Below are 6,000 nucleotides of genomic sequence, written 5' to 3'. Positions count from 1 at the left end.
AAACAGACTCAAAATGGATTCACTTGGGCGCCTGGGTGGCTCAGTGGGTTAAGCCTCTGTCTCCGGCTCAGGTCATGGTCTCAGGGTCCTGGGATCGAGCCCCGCCCCCATCGGGCTCTCTGCTCAGTGGGGAGCCTGCTTCCCCCTCTCTCTCTGCCTGCCTTTCTGCCTACATGTGATCTCTCTCTGTCAAACAAATAAATAAAAATCTTTTTAAAAAAATGGATTCCCTTATGTTAAGTCTCACTGAGACTTAATACCTACACTAACTGCAGTGCCAGCTTCTCCCACGGGTGAAATTTTACACCAATCTGTCTGGAATTTTCCTGATCAGCACTGGGAAAGAGACCTGCAGGGTAAGGCCCCCACGCCCTTTCCCTCTAAGGGAAGGTGACCTTGCCTGAAACAATCCTTTCTTTTCTTTTGCTGATGACTTCCCTGTGCTGACCTGTTTCTGCCTATACCAGCCTCCCACTTCGGACAGGTCCTAAAGCAGCCTTCTATTCATCAGCCAATGAGAGGGTAGAGTGTTTGTCCTTTACCAGCTCATTATTGTAAACAGAAAGTGGTGGCATCTTGGAAAACTTATTTCATTTCTCAAAGCCTCAATGTCTCCACATCTTTATTTATTTTTTTTATTTACTTCTTTGAGAGAGAGAGAGCAAGAGTGGGCATGAGTGGGAGGAGGGGCAGAGAGAGAATCAAGCAGACTCCCTGCTGAGTGCGGAGCCCACCCAGGGCTCCATCCCAGGCCCAGAGATTATGATCCACGTGGGAATCAAGAGTTTGACACTTAACCAACTGAATCACCCAGGTGCCCCGTATCTTTACATCTTTAAAGCTGAAAGATGATCATTGTATCCTTCTCAAAGGTTAGTCTTGAGACAACACAAGTGAGTCCTAGCATTATAGTAAAGATCCCATAAAGGATACCAATTACTTCTAAAGTTTCTAGAGGTTTCATTTCATGGTATGTAAATTCCCCTTAAATCATCAGACTATCTGTCTACTTTTTAACTGAAACCCACTCTCCTTCAAGGGTAGCTTCTCCGAGATTCCTAAAAGGTGGAAAATGCTCAAGTCCAACCATACAGATCATGGTAGAAACTGCTATTATTACGCCTTTCCACAGATGAGGAAATTGAACAATTTGAAAAGTAATTGAAGAATGTTAACTCAGTAAGTGGCAGAGCCAGGATCTTAATCCAGAGTCTGGTTCTAGAGTCGCTCTCTCAATGAATGGGCAATTCTACCCCTTTTTTTGTAGCTTAGAATCTCCTGAAATAACTTTACCCCATTTTATGTTAAAGGTTCTGAAATAAGAATATTTTTTAAAAGCATATAGTTTTAGTAGCCAGCTTCTAGGATGGTCCCTGCTTTGGACTGAATGTTTGTGTCCCTAGAGCCCAAAATCCATCTGTTGAAATTCTTGTAGCCAGCATGCTGGTACATGGAGGTGGGGCTTTGTGGAGGCGTATAGGTCAGAAGGGCAAAGCCCTCATAAAGGGGATTAGTGTCCCTATAAAAGAGACCTCAAGAGAGCTCCTTTACTCCTACTGTTAGAGCAGACGGTTACTTAGGCTTTGACAGGATGCCTGGAGGACAGCAAAGAGGGAGTCAGGGCCCATTATCAGGAAAGCCAGAGACCTGTCTTGGCAGCATTCCAAAAACAAAGCCGCAGGGAGCTGGATTAAACCAGACAAGCCCAAAATAAAGGAGGCCAGAGACCCTGACCAAGTAAAGGCACAAAACCCTGGGAAATCCCTTCCCCAAGTAATAAATATTCCACCCTCCTAGTTAACAACCGTCCGTAAGAGACCCAAAGCCCTGGCGCAGCTCTCTCTTAAGCTCTCTGGCTCTCACATTTTGAGAGTGTACTCTTGCCCCCCCCCTTTTTAAAAAAGATTTATTTATTTATCTGAGAAAGAGAGAGAGTGAGCAGGGGGAGAAGCAGAGGGAGAGGGAGACAAGCAGACTTACCACTAAGTGAAGAGCCTGACTTGGGGCTCGATCCCAGGACCCTGAGATCATGAGCTGAGCTGAAATCAAGAGTCAGCTGCTTAACTGACTGAGCCACCCAGGCATCCCTTTTTTTTTTTTTTTTTTTAAAGATTTATTTACTTAAGAGCATACTTTCGCTTTAATAAACTCTTCACTTACACTACTCAACCACTGTGTCTGGTCGGTCCTTGAAAGTCTGGTCAGTCTCTTGCAGGAGACCAAGAGCCTCCAGTGACACCCGGGGGAATGGGCTGGGTGGAGGCCTCAGGGCCCAAGGTCTCCCCAGTCCACCGGGCAATGCCGCTACCATATAGGGATACTGCAAAAAGACAGCTGTCTATGGATGGGAAAGCAGGCCCTCACCAGAGCCAGATCATGCTGCTACCTTGATCTTGAACTTCCCGGCCTCCAAAACTGGGAGAAATAAAATCATCCTTTAGAAGCCACCTAGTCTATGGTATTCTGAGTCCCCAGTGATCCCATCTCCCTGTATGCTTTGCAGTCCCTTCTGCAATGGATCAGGGTCTGTCTGTGAGCAACAGTATATGACAGAAGAATGTTAGGTCACTCCTAAGATTGGGTGATAAAAGACGCTGTGGCTTCTGTCTTGGTCACTCACTCTCCCTCTTGTATCACGTGCTCCAGCTGTGAGTCGTCCATGTCATGAGCAACCCCACGGAAGGGCCCATAGGTTGAGGCACTGAAGCCTCTTGCCCTTAGCCACGTGAGTGAACTTGCAGGCAGACCCTTCTGTCCAACTGAGCTTTCAAATGATTATAATCCCAGGTAGGATCTTGGCTGCAACCTTACGAAAGACCATAAACCAGAATCACCCCGCCATGCTGCCTACATTCCAGTCCCTCAGAAACTGTAAGAGAATGTACATTTGTTGTTATAAACTGTCAAGTTTGGGGGCGCCTGGGTGGCTCAGTTGGCTAAGTGTCTGACTCTTTGTTTTGGCCCAGGTCATAATCTCAAGGTCCTGAGATCCAGCCCTGTGCTGGGTTCTGTGCTCAATGGGGAGTCTGCCTGGGGTTCTGTCTCTCCCTTTCCTTCTGCCTCACTGCCCCCCTCACATAAATAAATAAGTAAATAAATCTTTTTAAAAATTGCCAAGTTTGGAGGTAATTTGTTACAAGCAGTAGATTATTAACATGGCAATTGTCTCAAACTTCTACACACTTCATTTTAAAGGCTGTCTAGCCTAATGCATTTTCCATAAATATTTAATCACAAAATAGCGAAAGAGACTTAAGGTGGCTCCAACTGGAAACTGGGAGCTATTCTCAACTCTCTACTTCGATAGTAAAGGCCCATAATAAGCATAATGTCTTTGTAGACTGCTACAGGGCCTTTCCTTATCAATCAGCAGAGTCACAGGACTGCCATATGCCTTCCTTTGGTCTTGGACTTTTCCCTAGTTGATGTGGAGGATCTGTGTACTCATCAGCTGATCTATGACCACATACCAAGATGTGCAGGAAAATGTGGCCACAATCCCCACCAGCCATCTCCAGAACTCCTTTCATCTTGTCAAACTGAAACTCTATAACCCATTAAACAACAACTCTCCATTCTCCCTTTCTCCCCAGCCCTTGGCAAATGCCATTCTACTTTCTATGATTTTGGCTACTTTAAGTTCCTCAGATAAGTGGAATCACACAGTATTTGCCCTTTGCGACTAGTGTATTTCACTTGGCACAACATCCTTAAGGTTCATGCATGCTATATAGCATATATCAGAATTGCCTTCTATTTTAAGGCTGAATAATATTATAGTGTATGTATTTACCATATCTTGTTTATCTATTCATCTTATCCATGGTCTTGGGTTGCTTCCACCTCCTGGCTACTGTGAATAGTGCTGCTATGAATATAGGTGTGCAGATATGTCTTTGAGGCCTTGATTTCAATTATCTGGGTATACATCCAGAAATGGAATTGCTAAACCATATGGTAATTCTATTTTTAATTTTTTCGAGTAACCACCATGCTGTTTTCCACTATAGTTGTACCATTTTATATTCCCACCAACAGTGCACAAGAGTTTCGATTTCTCTGACATTTATTATTTTATTTTCTGTTTTTTTAATAGTAGCCATCCAATGGATGTGAAGTGGTTATTCATTTAATTTTTATTTCCTTTTTACAGATGACAGAACTGAAGCATTGAAAGGTTAAACAAGGGCTCACAACCATTAAGTGTTAGAGCCAGGATTTGAACCCAAGTAAACTGACCCACTATGAACCGATATGTCCAAATTCTATGAGGCAGAAGTTCCAAAACTCCCACGGAGAAGACAGAGGAAGTTCAAGGGCTAACACCCACCAAATAAAGGGCAAAAAAAAAAAATTAGAAGCAAATTAAATTTATCTTTCTCCTGATAATGTTCTCCCAATGCTTGGAGGCTGAATTTGCCAGGAAATTACAAAATACTGTTCTGGAGGTAGAACTCTTTTTTGTTGTTGTTGTTTTCACCATAAATGAGCTTCTTTCAGTATGTCCATTGGACGTAGACTGGTAACAGACACATGAAAAGACGCTCAACATCACTCGTCAGCGGGGAAATACAAATCAAAACTGGAACCTTATACCTGTCAGAATGGCTAAAATTAACACAGGAAACAACAGATGTTGGGAGAATGAGAAAGGAGAAACCTCTTGCACTGTTGGGGAGAATGCAAACTGGTGTAGCCACTCTGGACAACAGTATGGAGGTTCCTCAAGAAGTCAAAAATAGAACTCCCTACGACCTAGCAATCACACTACTAGGTATTTACCCAAAGGATACAAAAATAGTGATTCAAAGGGACCCGTGCACCCTGATGCTTACAACAGCATTATCAACACTAGCCAAATTATGGAAAGAGCCCAAATATCCACTGACTGATGAACAGACAAAGAAGTTGTGGTATATATACACAAAAGAATATCGGTCATAAAAAGGAATGAAACCCTGCCATTTGCAATAACATGGATGAAGCTACAGTTTACTATACTAAGCAAAATAATTCAGTCAGAGAAAGACAAATACCATATGATTTCATGCATATGTGAAATTTAAGAGACAGATGAACATGGGAGGGGGCAGGGAGAGAGGCAAACCAGAAAACAGTTCTTAACTACAGAGAACAAACTGAGGGCTGCTGGAGGGAGGTGAGTGGGGGATGGGCCAAATGGGGGACAGGCATTAAGGAGGGCACTTGTGATGAGCCCTGTGTGTTGTATGTAAGTGATGAATCACTAAATCCTACACTTGAAACTAATACTACCCTGTATGTTAACTGGAATTTAAATAAAAATTAAAAAAAAAAAAACAAAGAAATCAGACTTAGACTGGAGCTTTCTTATGCCTTGGCTTCTGTATTGTCTAGTCAGACCACCTTGAACCAAAATATAATTTCATTAAGGTTTTGTCAGCCATATACAGCCCAGTTGTCTTTTCAGTCAGCCCAGGATTCAAAAATACCTCCCCTTTTTTGTAAATATTTTATTTTATTTTATTTTTCTTTTTAAGTAATCTCTACACCCAACATGGGGCTCAAACTCATGACCTGGAGATCAAGAGTCACATGCTCTTTCAACTGAGTTGACCAGGCGCCCCTCAGGAAGGCCTCTTAATTGAAAAGCAGCCCTGGCCAATACTTTATATCTGTATTAAAGATGTCAACAAGACCTGGCCTCAAAGGAATTCCTTCCCGCAGAGTAGAGACAACGTGTGGGTTCCAAGAATGTGGGCCTTAGCATCCGGCAAACATTCACTCCTTTGAAACTCAGCTTGCCACTTGACCTAAAGTAACTCAACATTTCTGAGCTTCATAGGTGAATATGTGAATAAATCAGGAAATGACAGGACCGGAGCTGATGCACAAGAACCTAGCGTGCAGAAGCCACTCAATAAATGCTTGGTAGTGTTATGACTTCAGTCCTAGATCCGTGCACAACAAAATTGTGCATTACAAACATTTACCACTGAGCAAATACCGATTATTAAAAAC

Source organism: Enhydra lutris, unplaced genomic scaffold (genome assembly GCF_002288905.1).
Source record: "Enhydra lutris kenyoni isolate GAN:26980312 unplaced genomic scaffold, ASM228890v2 scaffoldscaffold13, whole genome shotgun sequence".
Classification (NCBI taxonomy): Eukaryota; Metazoa; Chordata; class Mammalia; order Carnivora; family Mustelidae; genus Enhydra; species Enhydra lutris.
The sequence above is the reverse complement of the archived record's forward strand: the minus strand, read 5'-3'. Positions refer to the sequence as shown.